Source organism: Protopterus annectens, chromosome 10.part0 (genome assembly GCF_019279795.1).
Source record: "Protopterus annectens isolate FY-2018-M chromosome 10.part0, PAN1.0, whole genome shotgun sequence".
NCBI classification, from domain to species: Eukaryota; Metazoa; Chordata; order Ceratodontiformes; family Protopteridae; genus Protopterus; species Protopterus annectens.
In genome coordinates this window covers 1,531,401,314-1,531,424,198 of record NC_056744.1, presented here as the reverse complement: position 1 = coordinate 1,531,424,198, position 22,885 = coordinate 1,531,401,314, and the positions used below count along the sequence as shown (strand labels likewise).

The following is a 22,885-nucleotide window of genomic DNA, read 5'->3' as shown; positions in this document are numbered from 1 at the left end:
TGTGTGGTCCAGGTGTAAGGGATCCAACCAGATCCCTATTTGAATGACGTGACATTTTCATTAGTGTTGTTTAGATAACTGATGATCAAGAATTTGCAGAGATCTGCAGAAACAAATGGGCATTTGTCTGGTACCAAAAGCATTGATTATCTGTTAGACATAGATTTCATTATTCTTGGCTCAAACATGTTTGGTTTGTTCTCTGTCTACTAGCATCTGCACTCACTATTGTTGGTGTAGTGACCTCATTGTAAACTATCACTAAAGTTGTTAATGTTTTTTAATTTGGTAAATTCTTGGGCTTGAGCATGTCCCCATGACCAGGGTACTTATGTCTTTGATAAATCGATTAAAGGATGTAGCACAGATATTAGACAGACTTGCCTAAGTAGCTGATCACCCCTAGGGATTGTTTTAAAATCAGTCCCACAAAATGGACTTTGTAATTCGTCTGTTTGTCTGACTGCTTGCATTTAGTCTGGTTCTGTAAGTTGTTATGTTGTTACCCAAGTACTGAAACTCTGTCTTATTAAGGAACAGAACAAATTCTGTTGTATGCCAAAGCAACGAGGAGGAAACCAGCATATTTCTACATACGAAGAAAGGACAAACTCCAGTGTGTATAGGTCTGGTGACAAGAAGCAAACAGGAGCTAAAGCAATAGGGCCTATGTCTATAGCTGAAAAAAACTGTTGTACATTTATCCTAAATATGTTTTTTTCTGATGCTGAACTTCAGTTTAGATAAAGATTTACCTTTTACACCCTGTAGTGGAGGAAGTGTCAGTGAATTAATTCAGCGCTTAAGGTCTTTGCTCTAAATATTAATTTAAAGCTTCTTTATAAAAATTATGTATATACACTTGATTTAAGTTTTAAAAAATCTAGTACCTTTGTGTACACCCACAATAAAAGCATTTCTTGGTATGTGTGAACAAGATATCTGATTCTTTTTTCAATAATGGTAGTAGTGATATATTTTACAACCTTAATTATAAGGAAAGAACTGCTTTACAAAAGCTCTGTCAGAACCATGGTATAATAATAAAATAAGCAGATAAAGGAGGTAAAGTTATCTTGGATGTTAAAATTTACAATGAATCGATTTCTGACACTGATACATTTAAAGTGGATAGATTTTTTCAAAATAGTACCATCTTTAAGGCTAAGGCTTTCTTTTATGACTTACTAATGGAGACATCTATTGCACTTGTTTTATGTAATTGTACGTAGCTGACCCTATGATACCCGTTCTTTACGGTTTGCCAAAAATGCATAAAAATCTAGTTACACTTAGAAAAACAGTTAAATCCACTACTAAGGTTTAGTAAGAGTTTTATTAAAGACATTAGTGATTTTCTTACTAGTTTGAATGATTGGTCATGTAACAGTAGTTTTGTAGAACTTGGTAACTATTGATATAAAATAACTTTTCACGGTTATTTCTAATTGGAATCCGGTATATAAGAGAATATTTATGCTTGCATACTGACTTTGTTGCAACCAAGGTTGAATTGTTATGTTCTATGTTAGAAGTGGTACCCCAGAATTTAATAATGAATTGTTTCATCAAACAGCTAGGTGTAGCCATGGGCACCCCAGTTGCAAACACTTATGCTAACTTGTTACTGAAATGGAAAGAGGAGTATGTATTTAGTGATGATGCAGCTGTTTGGATTTAGAGAAGGAAATTTGTTTTATTTTAAATGTCTTGTAGATTATATATTTTTACTTTGGATTGTCAGTATAAATAGTTTTAAAACAACCATGTTTCTTATCTACAAAATACTACTGAATTATTTTCTTTTGAACTGAATTTTTCTAGCGAAAAAAATACATTTCTTCGCTGTCTGTTCTATATTAAGAAATGACATTTGACACTATGGTATATAAGAAAAATGTTCAAACTACCTGCTATATTCTCTTTAACAGCATGCACCATAAACATATGAGTGTATTAAAAAGTCAGTTTTTGAGAGCAAGTTGACTAAATACCACTGAAGAAGGGTTTTTACAAGAACTGGATAGTAGAGTCAGTGAGTTTAAAATCAGGGGGTATAATGGACAGTTAACTGAGACAACTAATAGATGGACATGAAGATCAAGGAAAGCCCTACCTACATGGTTCTGATAGATGTGGTAATGTTAATGTTGCCTCCTCTCTGTCAGGGAAATTAAGGTACATTATGAAATATAATAAGCATACAAATGTGGTTAGACATATAAGAATTAGACAATGCTACAATCAAATGCTGAACTTAGTATTATGGGTCAGGATCCCAAATTTACACATATGAAAGAGAAATCTAAAGTAATACTTGTGTTATAAGGATTTACAACCGAATACTTTAAATACTTGTATATAAAGAAGAAAGGCACCATACCCTGTTACAACTGTGTTTTTTCTACTGAAATTAACGAGTTTTATGCACCCCATTGCCAAGCAAGAATTTAGATGCAACACTTACACTACATGCTTTACAGACAGCATTCTATACATTGCTAGTTTTGTAGCCTGTGATCACATTTATATAAGTAAGACTAATCAAAAATTAAAAGAACAAATTAATACCCATCTTTCAGAAATATGCAGAAGAATTAAAACCAATGCTTTATTTAAGCATATATTGATAAAAGGGAAAGAACATAAATTTAAATTTAGAGTTCTGCAAAAAGTATACCTGAATTCACGTGGGGTAATCTTAATTGTGAAAACTGAAATGCTAGAATATAAATGGATACTTTTTTAGAGCCGATGTACCACCAGATTTGAATAGTCAATGCAACATTGAAGCATTATTAAAAGTTAAACAGGAACACATGTAGGCTTAGTTTAGGTAAGCTTTTAGAAGATATTTGTTGTCTAATGATAACTTAAATAATTCATGATTTGTTTTATTGTAAGTTCAGGCTGTGTCTTTATTTATTTGTGTATTTATATATTTATTTATTTTGTTTGTTTATATATGTCAGCATCCAGGTATATATGTATTTTATATATTTTATGAAATTACCCTTTAAATTTTAATTGTTGATGGTCAGCTGACTTTTAATTCATTTGTAGTAGGCTAACTAATTAACTGTTGTATGTATTTATACATTCCATTAGTAGTTATGAAGCATTGAAAAAGAGTACATCTCAAAAGCTTTGCCTTACTGCTGTAATAAATTCTTGATCTTGGTCTTTTTTTTCGTGTACTGTGTCTTACTAAAACAGCATTTATCTTGGTTTAACTTTAACCCAGAATTTTTAAAAGTCTGAAGCACTGCCTCTAACTTTTGATAATGCATTTCTTGATCCAGACCAAATACTAAGATATCTTCCAGAAAAACACCATCACCATGTAACACTGAGTAAGTAAATCATTTTGCACTAAAAGATTTCTGATGCTGATGTTCTACTAAACGCAGCCTTTTGAAACAAAACCTTCCCATTGCAGTAATGGAGGTTGTCAGTTTTTGGCTTTCTTTGTCTAAGGGTATTTGTTAGATCTACTAGGAGCATTTAGAGCAGAAAGCACTCTTGCATTAACAAACTTTGGGGCTGTGCCTTTTAGTGCAGGTAGAATGAACCTTTCATGTACAGCTGCATCACTGAATGTTTTAAAATTAAACATGTAATCACTCATAACCGTTCTTTTTAATTATTGGTACCGGTGGAGCACACCACTCAGTTTAATTAAACATTCATATATATCTATATCTATATCTATGTCTGGTTCCCCTTTATAATCTCGAAATACTGAAATGTCGAATTTCAGTATCTCGAAACTATAAGGTCAAACCATTCACAATCCCGAAACCCACAATCATGACCATACATACACCATTCTACCCATACCACACAAACCACACAACCCTTTACTGCACGTAAGCAGGGGGGCAAGCACCCCTGCACCCCCCACCCCCTACTTATATATACCAACTCTGAGATCGCACATAACGAAAAAAAAATCACACCACGGCTTTCTACTCTATCACACATCACCACAAATCACACATACACAGACACCAACACATCCAACACTCATAGTTACATCCCCCTTACCCTAATCCACACATACAATGTACAAAAACACACACATACACTCACTCACCTTCAATTCTGGACACCATCCCAGCCAAACACTCCACGTACCGTACCGAAAATGCATAAGCACAGATTTGAGATATTCAAATTCGTGCTTATGCACTTTCAGTATTCTGAATTTTCACCTTTATGGTCTCTGGATACTGAAATTCAACATTACAGTATTTCAAGATTATAAAGGGGACATGTGTGTGTGTGTGTGTGTGTGTGTGTGTGTGTGTGTGTGTGTATGTATATATATATATATATATATATATATATATATATATATATATATATATATATATATATATATATATATATATATATATATAGATATATATATATATATATATATATATATATATATATATATATATATATATATAGATATATATATATATAGATATATATAGATATAGATATATATATATATATATATATATATATATATATATATATAGTATATTTGTACATATATATATATATGTGTGTGTGTGTATATATGTGTATGTATGTGTGTGTATATATATATATATATATATATATATATATATATATATATATATATATATATATATATATATATATAAGCCTTGAGTCATAGATTCATAGATTGTTATTAGGCTAATGACCCGTGCAGCCTTTCTAAGCTTAACCAAGTTTTCCCAAAAGGATAATGATGTCCTGTATCCAAAAAGGACATCGAGGGCTAGGCATTTATAAGCTACCTCTGCCATAAGGGACATGGGTGCCAGGCCTGGTGTAAATTTCTTATTCCCCATGCACTGGTCTAGGTCGCACTTAAAATTGGGCAATAGAAGAATTCAGCTTCACATGGATGGGAAACCTGTTCCATAGGAGCGGCAGTCTGTGGGACACACATTTGTCTGTCCAGCATATTTTAAGTCGCGCATATTTTAAGTCACAGACAAAGTTTAGTTTCCTAGATCTTGTATTTCTGGTACTATTTCACTTACAAGTATGCAGGAAATTCATAACTGTGGGGTTTGCGGATGCCTTGTAAGTCGGCATAGATCACCCCTCAGCAATCTGTAGGAGACTGAGTAGAGGTAAAGAGCTTTAAGGCGCTCTATGTAAGGCAGGTCTGTTAGGCTTTGTATTCTCTTTGTAAGGAACCTCTGAGGTCGCTGTAGTTGTTACGTATGTCTGGTCAAGTACGTAGCGAAGGGAGCATTGTACTTTATGGTTGGTCTGATAAGGGCAGAGTACAGTGGGATAATGACCTGTTTAGACCTAAATGCCATGCCTTATGGAGGTTTGACGGTACAGCTACTGTCTACATGTGTACTCAGATCCCTGACCACTGGGTTGACTCTTAGGGGGTGTATTATCAACATTTATTTTATTTATTTATTTTTTTTATTTTACATTTGTTAACCAGGAAAGTCTGACTGGGCCAATGACCCATTTTCAGCTAAGGCCCAGGGAGAAAAGCTCCATACAAAATGTTTACCCAGGTGTGCTATGAAAAAGGCAATCAGAATTTGTTCGAGTTTCGCTAAGTCCGAATGACCAATTTTGACATTTGTAAATAACAGAAAAAAAATGTTAATTCACAACAGTGAATGCTAGTGTGAATTCGCTGTTAATTTCAGCATTTTGAATGCAGATTGCATTATAGTGGGGATCGGGAAATGTACCCTTTCCCCTCACTATAGTGCAATCAAGGAGTTTGTATATATAAGAGGCAGGGGGGCTTGCCTCCCTTCAAAACGTTCTTTGCTGTTGACCAGAAGTGTGGTATTTTCAACAAAGTCGACATTTCCGAGATGTTGACTTTTCCAAAATACCTCCTTCAGTCTTTTTTTTGTTTGATGGTTTGATTTCCAGTATTCCAGTTCAGAAATCTGACAATCGCCCAATGTTGGTGCGAGATTTTGATAATAAATCGTTTACCCATGAGTGATTTAACAGTGAAGAATTTACACACATGGAGAAAATTTTAACAGAAAAAGATATAAAAAAGATTACATTATTTAATTTACCAATGCAAGCATAATAAAGCAATTATATTGTTTAGCAATACAAGCATATTTGATATAAAAAAAATTACATTATTTACCAATGCAAGCATAATAAAGCAATTATATTGTTTAGCAATACAAGCCTATTTAAGGTGATTACATGTATGCTTGAAATACATATTTGGGACCTGGATGGATAAGTGTATGAAAGTAGTAGCAAGGAACATAATACCAGTAATATATTTATTGATAGCTTGAGTATTAAGTGAACTCCGCAGGAAAATGGCAAAACATGGCAATTAGCTGGGATGGTTGACCTCCCAAAGGGTACAGTTATGCAGGTCTTTATCACATCGTTGAACTTACTATTTATCGAATACCTCTTAGTCAAACTCACTTTGTCAAAACCCCTTTTTGTCGAACGATCATTTTAGCGAATATTTCCCTAGGGAAAAAAACGCAGTGGGCTATAACTGGGAATTTGCCCTTTTCACACTGTAGTGTGATCTCGGAGTTAGTATATTTGTTTAGGGGGGGGGTATGTGGGGTGAAGCCCCCCCCACCTGAATGGGTTTTAAATCTTGTGTTTTTTTGTGATTGGTAGTTGGACTACTGGTTGTTTTCCCTGGGAAAATATTGGCTCTAATGACTGTTTGACAAAAAGGAGTTCTGACAAATTAAGTTTGACAAAGAGGTATTCAATAAATAGTAACTTTGACAATGTGATATAAACCTCAATTATGCATTTAATAGCACTGAGCTATGACTTTGGCACCATTTTTTAGTCAGAGGTAGGCCTTCTTGAAGAATGCTAATGTCTGCAGGGAAGTCGATATACCCCAGCTTGCAATCATGTGCAAACTTAGTCAGCCATAAACATCAGCATTTGCTTCCTTTTCAGAGAAATAGATGCCAAAGTGGAGCGGGCCCACTACCAAGCTCTGGCGGACTTTGCTAGTAAATGGACTGTTAGTGGAGGTGGCCTCACCTATTTTGATGACCTGGGTCCTTGGATATCCAGTGGGTGATGAAAGGATCTATACCTAATTTAATCTTGTCTGTAATTCCTGAGTAGAGTATTGTATCCAAAGCCTTGGTCAGGTCAAGGTAGGCTGTGTGCAGAGTCTTGCCTTCCTCCATTACTTTTGCGACCCTCTCAAAGAAGTCCATCAGACTTAATAGGCATGACATTACTTTAACAAAGCTAAACTGTGATGGGTTCATTGCTTGCAGGTTACATATGTTCTCATTTGTCATGCCCATGATGATTCTTTCCATGGCCTGCCATTTGAGGCTGGTCAGACGTATGAGCCTGCAGTTACCCAGATCAGTGATTGGACCTCCTTTGAGCAGGGGAGTGACTGTAGCCGTCTTCCATTTCTTGGCACAAAACCTGACTGTAGGCTGCAGCGGTGGACCAGAGAGACATCATGTTTAATGCTATTTAGTAAGCATCCTGGGATGTTATTGGGGCCCATTGATATAGTGTTTTTGGCCTTGGAAAGTGAATTGATGACCTGTTCCCTAGTAATGGTTGAGGGCATTGTGGTATGCAGTTTACTTTGAATCATTTGGGGGGGGGGGGGTTGAGCTGAATTAGTCAGCCAAAAGGTTGCAATGGCCTCTGGCTCAGTGTGAGTGATGCCATTTACAATAATTTCTACACATCGTTGCATATTCCCGTTGAGGTTATGGACATAGCTTTTTTTAAGGCTTTGTGGTTGTCCTTTGCCTGAGAAGCTATTCCTACTTCAAACTTAGCCTTTGAGGCATTAATTAACCCTTTTAGCTGCCTATTGGGAATGGTGCTGGGCTTTGCTCTTTCTATGCTTCTCCAGGATTTTTTTTTCTTTTGTTATATAACCAGTTGATACTGTGATTCTGCCACAGTGGCTTGTTTTTTGTTTCTTCTTCTTAATATGACTGGGCACAGTTTGCTTTATACAGTTTTCAGTATGGCTGTATAGGGATTTTGTAAATTGCTCACTCTGCATATAGTACGCTGTTTACTGAGTTTGGGGGTGCTTGGAATATAGCCAAGGTGTCACTTAGTAGAGAGGGGTTAGCTTTGGAATAGTACCTAAAGGTTTTTGGTTTTGCTGGGTCCCCAAATTTAATTTTTATTTTAAGCAATACTTCTTTATGATCAGATTTGATAATAGAGGACATTACATTGTGTGAAGAACATCACTCCACCATATTCTTGAGTATGAGGTCAAGGATGTTTGTACCCCTGGTATGAGAATAGACCATCCAGAATGCTGGTATTAACAAAGTTTAGGAATCACTGGGCTTGTGCATTGAAGTGGTATCAGATTCTCATTGTATAGAGGGGCAGTTGAAATTCCCCATGAAGATAATATTGGGTTGAACGGTGAGGGACTGTAATGCATTGACAGAGATAGTGTGGGCTTCCTTTGACTTGGAGGGGGGCCTATAGGTTCCAAGGGTATGGTATGAGACCCTGTTTGTGGTTGGATGTGAGGTTGTTTTTAATATTGATTCAGACTCCTCCACCTTTAGTTCCTTTTTTGCAGTAAGTAGCAGGTATAAAGGTGTGAAAGGCATTATAACCTTAAACTGCTAGGGTACTCTCCATGACTTTAAACCATGTCTCCCTTACTACGCAGATGTCTGCGCTGTCCAGGGAGAGGAAGGCTTGCAGGGAGTAGTTTCTTGTTAAGACTTCCAGCATTGAGCAGTATCACCTTCAGATATTTCTTATAGGTTTGGTTAAGTTGGGAGTTTATCAGTTTGGCATTGCCTAAAAAAAGCCACTATGGGGGTGGAAAAGGTCTTTGCAAATATTTAAAAACCTAGAGGGGGATAAGTGCAGACCATCCCTGTCAAAGTGGTGTGATCTGTCAACCATGTCCTCCCATGTGATCAAATATTGTACCCCCTTGGACTTGACACCAGAAGCTAAGCCAATTGGTAAAGTCAATCATTTTCTGTTGGTAACGTGGCATCATCCTTGGAGAAGGTAGTATGCTGTTCAGTGCTAGGCTCATACCTGCTTGAGAGAGACAGTCCATGAGCTTGATTATGTCTTGCTTTATATAGTCAAGGGAGGAATGTCTTAGGTCATTAACACCCACATAGACTATGACAGAGTCATACTGGTACCTGTGGTTCAGTGATCTGAGTGCCTGTGTGAATTGATGAATCTTAGTCTGGGAAGGGCAGCTAACCATGTCTCTGTTTTTGCTTGGTCTGGTGAGGGGGACATCTTTGTGCCTCACAAATGACCAAGAAATTTGGCTGTGCATTGGTTTACCTTAAGGGCTTAGCAGTAAAGACACTGGATACAGTGTTACTATGTGTAGCTGTGGGTGGCGTTTTAAGTGTGCTTATGTAATGACTGAGGACCCTTTTTTGATTTTGTTTTAGGAAGATTACCCGTAAGTGCCTCAGCATAAGTAGTTTGATGTGTAGGGTCTTTTCCCTGTGCAGTAGGCATGATGCAAGTGTCACTGGCAACTTCGGTAGGATTCGTTTTGGTTTTATGAGAGAGTTTTGCCTCCAGCTTTAAAGTGTATTTACACTTTTCACATAATTTATTTGTTTTATTAAGCGTAAGTGAGTTCTCAGTGTATATGAAGCAATTGCCACAATGCCTCAAAATACCCATCTCAACCAGAATGGCCACAGAGAGAGTTGGTAAGTACATTGACATGGCTACTGATGGTAATAGGAAGAAGTGAGGGAAATTTAAATATTTAATATGTCATTTAGTTTTGTTTGTGTTGTGGACAGCTTAGAAAATGACCGCATTCTGGGTGTGTTCAAGGCATATGCAGTGGCATTCAGTTTTAGGTTAATTTTAAGTGGATCATAGTTAAACAAATCAATTTTACCAAATATGTGTACACTGACTTCATTTATTCTGACATGTAAGCCTATTTTCTGTGCCGCAGCTGTGCTGATAAGATTGTGTGTGGATCATCCAATGATAAATTCAAAACTCAGACTTGTTTCCTTTCCACTAAGACTTTGAAGTGTACCAATGCACGTGAGTTTGACTGTAGGGCTGTAAATTCAGTCGTCACTCCAAGCCTGTGAATGCACTAAAACTTCTGTAGGTTGTAGATGATGCAGCAGTAGCATCATCCTCTTCATCAATTTTTAAACTCATTTGAGTTCCAGGAATCTTAACTGCCAGTCTGCATGTATATCAGGGCATAGTGGTAACTGAGCCCATAAAAAATGCTTTCGGAACATTATTTTCAGCCTTATTCCCAGTGGTTGCCTGTTTAACCTTGCTTTACAGACATTAACAAAATGCCTCAGTCTCATACATTTCTTGCACCTTCTGCCAGGTGTAGCACAGTTTTCTGACTCTGCTTCTCATGCATTTGCTTAGTTAGACCAAAATCATGCCTCTTTTTAGATCTCCCATTAACTTTGTATTTTACTAGCTCTCAACTGTACAGATTTTTGCAGAATGTCCAGATTTTTGCTTAATATTTTTGGTCTGTTCCTTATAAAATTTGTGGTTTGCTGGCAAATCACTACGGATTGAAGTCAATAAATTATGACATACATATCAGTTAGCTAACACAAATCCTGTTAATCTAGCAAGAGCAATATTTAAAATCTGTCCCTATTTTTAGGCCTTTGTCCCCCCCCCATTATTTTAGTCTTTGTACAGATATCTTGCAGTAAGAGGTTGAGAGGTATGCCTCACATACATTATTAGTTACGTTTGTTAGTGTTTTGCTTTTTTATGACATCTGCCTTTCAAGTAATTTGCTTTTTCAAAAGTCATATTAACTTCAGTTTGTAACTTGTGAGACACTTCTACATCAGCCTAATAGTCCCATTTCTACCTTTGGTGTTTTCACCTTTGTGCCATTAAACTCACTATTTCAGCCAGTACATACAGTACCTTAAAAATTAGCTTTAGTACATTTCACCTTTGGTTTGTGCACTTCTGTGGCAGTATGTCTTTTCATTTATTACATTTGTTTGTAGACGAAATGTAAATTGAGTTTATTAGTTGACTGTATGTAACATGGTAAACCACACCGCATGAAAAGGAACTGTATTTGGCCTCACCTTATGACCCACAGAGCACACCAAGATATTTACCTGGATTTCATGTATTTCTTTATGTAATTTGATCATCTCATGAAATCATTTAAATCTCTGACTCCAGGCAGGTCAGTCAAATGGGCCTGAGTAGTGATATGGCTATGGTGGGTTGAATTTGTTCATTACTGTATTTTTTCTGAGTTAAGCAATATCATTTCATACTCATCCTAAAATAAATGTGCCTGCCAGGTGAAACACATATGTCCCCTAATTCCATCGCTGTAGCTCTGATAATCATAATAGTAGATTTTGCACATATAAATCCCAACCCTTTTCCCAGAATCCCATGCTTATGTGTTTGCTGTCCCCTTGTGAGTTAGTAATAAACAACTCAGGAGTTAGTAATAAACAACTCAGGAGTTTAATAAAATACATCAAAGCCAAGCTTGAGGGTAAAATAGTACAGTGGCTAAGGTGTATGCCTTTCAACCACAAGGTGTAAGGTTTGATTCTCACAAATGGCAAGAGCTTTACAGATTGAAGAGGTCTTTACACACAGTGCAGACTGGAGTAGTTGGTGGCTTTGCAGTTGCCCGCCCCTACTGTGACACACCTCCCAGTCTAGTGTCATTAGCACATTCTGCCTAATACAGAGAGAACATTTGATAAGGCCTTCTGTTCCTCCTTTTTCCCTTTCAAAAAGTAAAACAAAACTTTTTTTTTCTCTTTCGTCTGAACCTTCTTGTGTTCTGACTGTCCTTCTCAAACATTTTGGAAATATACATTATATTTCAGAACATTTGTTATAACTGTATTTGCTATAACTGATTTTAAGTATTTTTTTTCTGGCTTTTTGATTATTTACTGCTTAGCGACTGCATTTTCGCCTGTTTATACAGCTCTGCATTCTATTTAAACTTTTTTTGTGTTGATTAACTGTTTTGCACTTTTAAAAAAGTTATTTGTTGCTTAATTTTACCTGTAGGCTAACACACTCAAGTGCGCCAGCCGTTTAAAAGCATTTATAGCATTTACTGTCTGTTTTTCCTCTGTTTTCTGCAAAAAAAGAAAAAAAAAATCTTGTTTTCCCGCCTTACTGAACTAGAATAGTCCAGTCTTCAGAGTTTGCTGATCTCTGGGCTTTGTCTTGGTTCCTGTGCTATTCCATATCCTTATTTGGATAAAAGGAAGCTTCTTTGTTCACCAGTGGGAGTGGGGAGCACTGAGCAGCCTATTTGTCCCTAGAGGAGTGGTTCCAGCCAGAAACTTGTAGTCTGTTGGCCATTTTGGGTCAATTCCTAGCTCTTTTCAACCCCCTGCTATAAAGCCCACTTTAGCACGGAGTTGCCCATAGAGCACCATCGGGCAGCGCCAGTTAAACAAGGTTAAACTATTTGTGGCTCCGTAAAGTCTGCTCTTCAATTTTTCCTTTAGAACTTCTGTACTTGCAATCTAAACAGTCTATAATCTATCTCATAAGCTCAGCACTTGCTCCTAAAGCATTTTTATATAGGTAAAGTACTTATATACTAAACAAAGTACTACATTAGCCTAGAATCCCCTTGAGTACCCATTTCCCTATAGGTCCCTTCTGACTCAGTTACACAGCAAACTTTTTCACTTTTTCTAGCATGTCGAAGGGTCAGTTGCTAGCATCCTCTCCTGTTCAGCTGGTGAATCTGGGCATCTTGAGGCAATGTTACAATTGCCTCATGTACACAGACAACCCACTACTTCTCCCACAAAACACAAATACATGTGAGAGATGCAACTATATAGCCAAACTGGAGGCTGAGCTCTCTCAACTCAGGACTGGCAAGACCAGACAGGAGGAGAAGGAAACCACGCACACCACAAACCCAGTTTCACATAGAACTCTCACAACTGCAAAACAAACACATAAACACACAAAGACATACTCGGAGGCACTGATCAAAAATCTACCAAAACTACAGAGGCCTCCAAAGCAGACACCCAAGCAACTGCCACCTCAAGACATAAGACATGCAACACATAGTTCTCAAAGTCAGTGTGCTAAACAGTCACAGCCCTTAAGGCCAAACACAATGCCAGACACACTTGTTATAGGTGACTCCATAGTCAGACACACTGGCGTCCCACTCACCAGACTGAACAAGGAAAAGGTCACAGTAAGCTGCCTGTCGGGCGCTAGAATCCGCCACATAACACAAGCACTCAGGTCACTCCACAGCAAGTACAAGTATGACTCAGTCATTGTCCATGCCGGTGTGAACGACCTGAGACGTACCTCCCTGGACTACATGAAAAGAGACATAGAGGAGCTCTCAGATTATGTATCCCAGGCCGGTATGACCCTGACCCTGAGCAGTATCCTACCCTCACCAAGAATGATGCCACAATACAGAGACAAAATGATCAGCTTTAATAATTGGCTTAATTACTGGTCTCATTCTAAGGGGATCCAATGTCTGCCTAGGATGACATGCTTGACAAGCCACGCTGCTTCGCAAGGGACGGCTTGCACCTGTCACCCCTGGGCTTCCGGATATTGGCAAAGGCTCTTGCCACCCCTATAGTGCTTTTTTTAGGCAAGGCTCAAATGATAAACCTACCGCCCTAGAAAACAAAAATGGAAAAAAACTAAGGGTAATGCTGCTCAATGCCAGAAGTCTAAACCTCAAGATGCACACCCTCGAAGCCTTCCTCAGTATGGAGAACATCGATGTCTGTGCTATGACTGAAACCTGGTTCAAGGCTCCTGAGAGCACCCCAGCACTATCAGGTTATACCTCATATCATGCGTTCCGGCCCCAAAATCCGGACCGAACCACAAAAGGAGGGGGAGTATCCATATTCATAAAGGATACCCACACCTCCAGGTTAGTGGCAACGCACGAAGCATCGGAGACCATCCAGGTGCAATTAACCATAGGTAAAAATGCCCTACAGTTTGCAGCATGCTACAGACCACCCTCTCAAACTCAGGAACCCCACACAGCCTTCCTGAAGACACTGGAGAGTATGAATATCTCTCCAAACACCATCATATTGGGTGACTTCAACTACCCAAACATAGACTGGGAACATTACTCAAGCCCCAACACCCTGGCCCAAAGGTTCCTGGAGTTCATAAACTCAAATGCTATGGAACAACTAGTCACCATTCCCACAAGAGGAGAAAATATACTAGACCTGATCATCACAAACATGGGGACAAAATGCTCCACACAGGAAGTATATCCCTCATTAGTGAGATCGGACCAAAAATTAATCTCACTGGAGATCCACATCCCACCCCCACCCCCAGCAAAAAAGACCACAGTGAAGAACTTCTCAAAAGCAAACTTCACACTTCTTAAGACTGGAGTGGTATCCTTCAAGGCCCCCGAGTCAGTGGAAACCACAACCCACGCTACTGAAACCCTTACAAATGCCTTCTACGAGCACCTCCAGGAATGTATGTATCAAGCAATCCCTAATAAAATCAAGACCCTTTCCACCAAAGGCAGGCGCCCGGTCTGGTGGACCCCAGCCATAAACAAACTCTACAACAAGAGGAGAAAGCTACTACATGACAGAGCAAAATCCCTAAAAGGGAAGGCATCTCTGATCAATAATGGCAAAAAACTACGATCACTCATAAAATCATCCAAGGCCAACTTTGAGAGAAAAATCGCTAAAGACACAAAAGACAATCATAAGGCCTTCTTTAGCTATGTTAGAAACCTGGGTGGAAACTCCCAGATATGCTCAGAATTAGTCCAAAATGATACAAAAATCACTGAACCCACAGACATTGCCAACATACTGGCAGACAGGTTCAGTGCAAGTTTCTCCCCTCCTTCCCCCCCAAAAGGAGAAATATCTATCCCAGCAGAGTGTAGCCTCCCAAACATCTCAGATGCCCAGGTGAGAGCTGCTCTCTCTAAAGCAAAAAACACAGCATCAATGGGACTGGACGGTGTCCCCGGCTGTGTGCTACACAAACTCAATGAGGAACTAAACCCACACATAAGGCTGCTGTTTAATCTTAGCCTTACTACAGGATACGTACCCAAAGAATGGTGTACGGCAACTGTGGTCCCACTCCACAAAGGTGGTGCTTCTACGGACCCTGGAAATTACCGCCCCATAAGCTTGACGAGCCTTGTCTGCAAAGCTATGGAGAGGATCATAATGGAACTCATAAATAAAGACATTGGGGACCTACAGATACTGGATCCTACCCAATTTGGCTTTGTCAAGGGCAGATCCTGCCTCTTGAACTTGGTCGACTTTTTCGAAACAGTCACTAAGGCCATTGATGAGAGTAAGGCAGTTCACACAGCCTACCTTGACCTAACAAAAGCGTTCAACACAATACCCGACTCGGGCATCATAGAAAAGCTCACCAGCTTAGATGTAAACCCATATGTCACAAGATGGGTTGCAAACTGGCTAAAGGACAGAACCCACAGGGTTAGAGTTGCTGGTGCCATGTCAGACTCTAAGCCGGTCACGAGCGGTGTCCCACAGAGCTCAGCCCTGGGCCCCCTCTTGCTCGGCATTTATTTTTCTAAAGGGCAGGCAAACATAGGGGGATTGTGGCTGACAAAATTTGCAGATGACTGCAAACTGGGCGCCATAATTGACACTCCATCAGACACAGACATCCTCCAGAGAGGTCTCATAGAAATGGATAACTGGTGCCAGAGCCATGGCCTTAAGCTAAATGCCAAAAAATGTATAGTCATACCCTTTGGGAAAAACAAGGTAACCCCTAATTACCACATAGGTGGTAATCCATTAAACAAGGAAGAAGTTATCAGGGACCTGGGGACCCAAGTTGACCGTAACCTCTCTTTTGACACTCACATTGCCAAAGTGGTTAGGAAGACCTTCTACATTGCCCACCTGATCATGAAGGGATTCACATCCAGATCAGGAGAGATCATTGTACCCCTGTACTCTTCACTTATCAGACCAATGATTGAGTACAGTGCCCCATTCGGAATGTATCTTTCCCGACACCTGCAGCAGTTGGAAAGACCCCAAAAGTTCCTCACCAAAAGGATAAAGGGGCTCAAACATATGTCATACGCTGCCGGATTGAAGAAACTCCAGCTCTATTCAGTCGCATACCGTCTGCTCAGAGGTGATCTGTGCCTGACATACAAGGCCATGTCCAACCTGGAATTAATGGACATGCTCCACCTCAAAAAATCCAAATCCACCAGAGCCACGAGAGCAAGAGACTTAAACCTCAACATGGATATAAATAGTACATGCTGGAGGGACAGATTCATCACCCAGAGACTCCCTACACTATGGAACAGAATCCCAGTCCATGTGAGGCAGAGCCCCTCACTGACTCTGTTCAAGAGAAATCTTGATGAGTGGATGGGAGATCGTAGGTTTACCCCGGGAATCATCTCTGTGTCACTGCTGGACAGAGGCACAGCAAACTAATGGGTACAGTGTTCTCATCCTAAGGGGTGGTGAAAGCCACACACACTCTGGCTAGGCTTATAAATGCCCTAGGGCAGATAGCCTAGTATGAACCTGTGAACCCATAAGCCACCCAATCCAAAGAAAATAAAGCCTTTTTAGTTAGTTCATAATTTCAGAAGCACAACACAGTAATGCACAGAACTTATTGTGAATGATATTGCCTTCACTGAGGATAAAAATATAGCTGACCTACGGGCCTATACTTGGAGTAGTGCTTATGGACACTACAAAATGTACCTTGGAACTGTGGAGTTTGTTACAAGATGCCAAAAATTACAAGGAACAATTTTACAGTTGTGTCCTGCTCCATTGTCATGGCAGTGCAAGCTGAAATTTGTGTGTCTTGACTGTGGATCATGGCATAGGGAATATACAGTGGTATGCTGCCACACCCATCTTTAAACAAGTCTGCAAGGTATGTAGGTTATGTTTCATGGAGGGGCTAGAGATAGCATTATGCAGTAGGCGGCACTAGAATGTGATTGGTGAATTGGAGAGCATCAGGTTAGGCTACATTAGTCTGTCAGAGGCCAATCTAGTGGCAGCTTTAAAGCTTTGGTGTTTTATGCCAAGACAGAAAGTGAACCCAGTGCTAATAAAGTTTATTTCCTTGAGTATAATCTTTTAATCACCTCATTACAGGCAGCTAATTTATGGTGTATTGGACAGGCTCCCTCTACTACAAAGACCACATTGATCGTGCATAAGTGGTAGGGAGGGGTGTGAATTGGTTGACTGTTTATGGTTGGTTGTTCTTGGGTTGGGGCCCTGATGGCTGCCTTGGTATCTGGGAATGGAAGAGGCTGACTGCTGTTTTTTTGGAAGGGGTGCTGGATTTACATTGTGCAAACACTAATACACTTCTGAGTAGTACAGTAAAGAAATATCAGATCTGAAGTAGTTGACTTCATTTGGTCATCAGCCTGTGGGTTTCAGATCCATACCAGATCTGAGACTGCAGTTTCTCCAGCATCAGTTCTGAGCTCCAAGCTCCTCCCCTTACCCACAATGCCCCTGTGTTTCCTTCCTTTCCAAGATCTCGTTTGCCATGGCTTCGCCTGACAGCGTGATCTCGAGCTTCAGGTCGTAGGTGTTATTTTCTGAGGTGTTTTCAGGTATTTTTGTGAGTGAGTGGTGTTTTACAGGTCCCGATTCCTCCCCTTTGCGTTTTCCGATGAGTTTAAAAAAAAAAAAAGTAAAGCTTGTCTTGATGGATAATGTTAGTGTAGGCCTTACGATTCCCTCCCCGTCCTTTAGAGTGTGCTTGCATGTTGGGGTGCGTAATTTTTCTACTATGACAGACCAGCCCAAGTTGTTTTTTAGGAAATGTACAGAGTCTGGCCATGAATTATCCCCAACAGATGGCCATGCTCTGTGCATGGTTTGTTTGTGAGTTTCTCATTTAGACTCTGGGTGCTCTATTTCTGCTGGTTTTAACCCTGGGGCCTTAAAGGACCATAGGGCTAAACTAGTCCTTAAGGGACTTCTTCCCACCAAAGAGGTGGCTGCCTCTTCTACTGCGGCGATCATGGCCGTGACTGCTTCTTTCACTCCGGGGGGATCTTCCCCTCAGTCCCAGGCTGGGACTTGCCCTCCCACTCTTCTGCCTGGAGACAAAGACAAGAAAAAGGAAAAACACAGAGAGAGAGAGAGATAAAGAAAAAGGGAGAAAAATATCTCCGAAGCTCCTGGCGCCGTCCAGACCAGCTACTCCTAGGCTCCAATCCCCAAGGTTCTCCCCGGAGATGGAGGATATTAGGCCCTCATCTAGGGCTTCCATCCATCGTTCCTGCAGGCCAGTATTGGTGGCCTCCTTGAGGTCAACCAGAAGCCTTTCTGAGGCCAACATGGACAGGTTGATGAGAAGGTTTGTCTGCACTCCGATTCAGATGGGGGACTTGCTAGCACCCTCTCCCTCTGGAGGGGGTAGCTCTGTGCCACTTTTTGCCCTGATTGCTACTTCTCTGCTCTGTCCCTCGGTTTCTGAGTCTATGGATCTGAGAGGTCCCAGAGCAAGGGTGTCAGCACCGATGGTACCATCTACCTCGACGCCGGCAATTACCTCGAGCACATCAGATCTGACTGGGTCGGACCCGAGCTCTCTGAGCCTTAGCCTGGGCGTCATGTCTGAAGGGTTGGTCTTTTCCCCTTTGGCTCTGACTTTGTCGTGGCCAGACTTTCCCCTCAGAACCTCGGCACTTTCAGACTCTGCTCTGATCCCTGTGTCGGAGCCAGGGAGGGCATCTTCTGTCAGTGGTTAGGGAGGCATGCTCTCCCTTGGCATTCAGTGTGGTGGAGAGGGTCCTCTCCAATGGGTCAAGACCTCTGGCTTCATCCTCAGCTTCCGCCCTGACCCCCACTATTCTGGGTGTGGCTTCACCCAGTCTGACCATGCAGGGACAGCTCGCGATCAACTTGCCACAGACTGTTCCTATTCTGGAACCCCAAGCAGTTTGTGAGTCCTCTCCGGAGAGCCTCACTGAGGAGGTTCCTCTCAAACGAAAGTGCAAGAGGAGGCACTTGGACTTCCCTGAGTCCCTCATGGAGGATACTGACTTGGAGGATGGGGAAGGTTCCCCAAGGTCACCCCCCCCAAGGATATCTCATTTGGAGATGATATGGAAATCCTATGCCAAAGAGGGGGGGTGGTCCACCCCCAAACCTTCCTTGGACAAGTCTGTATTTCTGGAGGCATTCAACGCGGGCCCATCTACTTCTTGGGTGCCCCCCCCCCCTTGTGGACCCTATGGTGGATCTCATCAGTAATAGGGCGTGGAAGGATCCAGGTACCATGGAGCCAGTGTCTGAGACTGGACAAAATTTTGAGCCCCCCCCAGTAGACAGACTAAGTTGGAGTAAAGGAGCCCCAGTAGATGCCATGGTGGTAGCAGCTGCCACTAAGAGGGAACTGGCTCAGGAGAGTTCCACCGTCCACCCTTCGGACCGGGAGTCCAGGGCAGTGGACCGCCTGGGAAAGCAGACTTATGCTTCAACCATCTTTTGCAAAAGGGCGCTGAATTATTTGACACATGTTACGAGACTGCAGAGGGACCTAATCAAGGAGTACTCTGCATCTCCCCCGGAGTCCATGTCGCCAGAGGATAAGCAAACCTTCTCTTCACATATGGCCACTTTAAAAGTGGTGACAAATAAGTACATGATGCTCCTGTCATATGCCTCTGAAGGAGCGGCGCGGGCGGCTAGGTCGGGCATTGCTACGAAGCAACATGCCTGGCTCAGATTATGTGATTTTTCAGAACCCTTCAAGGCGTCCTTTGTGAATGCCCCCACAACGGTTCTTTCTTGTTTGGGATGACAGTCTGTGACACATTGATCCAGACCAAGAAGGACGGGAAGACACTGTCTGCTGTCGGGATCCACTTCTTTCACCCCCAAAGATCCTATTCCAGGAAGCAGTGGGGACAGAAGAAGATGTGGTTCCTGAAGTCTCAGTATTCCCGGAACATTCGGAACACCTTTTCCCCTAGAAGCAGAGAGGGACAAGACCGACGCCGGTCCAGAGGCAGGGGGGGTCCAAAGAACTTTGGGTCCCGAGAATCTTTCTTGGATAGACCCATGCAGCAGCCCTGAGGGGCTGCCCGGCTGCTTGGCTCTGGAGGCAGTCAGGGGTTGTTTTTCAATGCACCAGTCGGCAGGGAAGTCTGTGTCTGTCGACCGAAGAGTTCTCCAGCTTATATTCAGAGGTTACACAGTCTGTCTTACATCACATTCCTTGCCACCAAAATGCCTCCCAGATGTTTCACCTGCGTAGAGGTTGGCGGCAGCACTCGAAATTGAAAGGTTGCTACACAAAAGGGCCATCCTGCCTGTCCCCCAGATCAGTCCGGATCAGGCATTTATTCCAGATTCGTTTTGGTGCCAAAAAAAGACAGGGGACTTAAGGCCGATATTTGACCTCTCCACAATAAACTTCTCAGTTGCCCAAGAAAAGTTCTGGATGGTCACCCTATAATCCATCATGCCTTATCTGGAGGAAAACGACTGGATGTGATCAATAGATTTCCAGGACATGTGCTATCACATAAAGATGCACAGATGCTCCAGGAGGTTCCTCCGCTTTCGGCTAGGGGCCAATCACTACTAGTTCTGGGCCCTACCCTTCGGTCTCACCACAGCCACCAGGGTGTTCATCAATGTCATGGCAGCAGTAGCGGCCCACCTGAGGCTTCAGGGAATACAGGTCTTCCCATACATGGACAATTGGCTCCTCACCGTTCCTACCAGGCATCTACTTTGTGTAGCGAGAGATCATTTCCAAAGGTTGTCAAACTTGCTGAGCATCTCTGTAAATGTAGCCAAGTCCTCTCTGGAACCTGAAGTACTGGACTACATAGGAGCGAGAATAGACACTTTACAGTCCAAGGTATTCCTGACTCCAGACGGGATTCGCAATTTGACTCTACGCGATCCTCCAATTTCCCTGTCCTCCAGCCGAGGTGGTTTTGAGAGCTCTGGGATCTGTGGCAGCCACCATCTCTCTCCTCCCTTGCACGCGACTTCACATGCGGATTCTACAGTGGACACTGGAGGTTCAGTGGTCTTTGCTGGACCAACCTTTGATGTATCCAATTTTCATAAACTAAGCTTGCAAGAGGTTCCTCTTCTGGTGGCTTCACTCTCTGGAGATTGTAGAGGGACGGTCCTTTGTGGTAGACCCCCCCCAAGCCACGGTGACCACGGATGCCTCCCGACTAGGGTGGGGGGACATTGCTTGGACAGGACTGTCCAAGGCACGTGGTTCAGGAAAGAGGCCAATCTGCATATCAATGTCCTGGAGATGAGGACGGTCCTACTAGCGTTGCAGGCCCTTCAGACCTTTCTTCCTCTGGGAACTATTGCTATTCAGACAAACAATGTCAGTGGTCTGGTACATCAACAAACAGGAAGGAACCATATCCTACCCCCCATGTCGAGAGGCCATGAGAGTGTGGGAATAGGCAATCTCCACCAACCACTTTCTGATAGCAACGCACATTCCGGGTCAGTCCAACATACTAGCGGACAAGTTGAGCAGGACAATCTTAATGCCCTACGAGTGGTCTCTGAATCCTTATGTAGCAGAGCAGATCTTCCTTGAGTGGGATCATCCTTGCTGCGATTTCTTCGCATCTCCTTCCAACGCGAAGTGCAGCGAGTTTTTTGCTCTGATTCCCCCCGAGGGGGAGCCCCCCAGAAACGGTTTGGTCCATGCTTGGCCACTCGGTCTTATTTATGCATACCCCCCATTACATCTCATGGCAAAATTCTTACAGAAGGCTCGTCTGTTGAGGAGCAGAATCATCCTCATTGCCCCATTCTGGCCTTGTCAGATCTGATTTCCCTGTCTATGGTCTCATCTGATAGCTCCGCCTTGGATCTTGTATCCCATTCCGGATCTTATTTTACACCCATCAGGGATTCCCCCTCCAGACCTGGGCAATCTGAAGCTCACGGCTTGGTTGCTCCAGTTCCATTGATTGCCAGAACTCCCTGAATTTCTTCCTCTGTCAGATCTATCCTGGTAGCATCCCATAAGGAGTCTACCCGGAAACTTTATCATAGTAAATGGAAGCGATTTTCTATCTCGGCTTTTCAGAGGGACTTAGATCCTTTTACGACTCCCAGTTTCAGCGGTTCTAGAATTCCTAGCACACATTTTTCAGCAAGTTGCCAGCTGTTCTACAGTAAAAGTCCAACTCGCTGCTATTTCTAATTTCCATGTGGGAGAAGCTTCGGGGTCTTTAGCTTCCTCCAGACTTTGTAAAACTTTTATCAAAGGTACCTTTCTTTTGAGGCCACCGGTTAAGGACCCTACCCCTCCTTGGGACTTTAACCTTGGTCTTACAGGTGTTGGTTGCACCACCATTCGAACCTGCTGCTTCAGTAGACTTGAAATTTTTGTCTTGGAAGACCACCTTCCTAGTAGCTATCACCACGACTAGGCGAGTGTCTGAACTTCAAGCATTATCTATTAAACCCCCTTACATGATTTTTCATAAAGACAGGGTCTCTCTTAGAAGTAATCCTTCTTTTTTTTGCCTAAGGTGGCCTCTGAGTCAAATATAAATCAATCCATTAATCTTCCTGTCTTCTTCCCAAATTTTCAGAACAAGGGGGGAATGTAAGCTTTATTTCTTGGATGTTCATAGGCAGTTACAATTTTACTTACACAGGACTAGATCTTTCCGCTGGTTGGATCATTTGTTTGTCTCCTTTGCCATATCTTTTCTAGGCAAACCAGTTTCTAACATAACAGTTGCGAGGTTGATTTCACTTTGTATTTTACAGGTTTACAAAGCTAAAGATATCTCCATTCCGGGGAA

At 41.7% G+C, this 22,885-nt stretch overlaps 1 protein-coding gene across 4 annotated transcripts in view; it reads left to right on the top strand.

Annotated features, from left to right (window-relative positions):
- The window catches only part of LOC122813711, a 332,384-nt gene that overhangs the window by 23,958 nt on the left and 285,541 nt on the right, over positions 1-22,885 (top strand). The window lies entirely within an intron of this gene.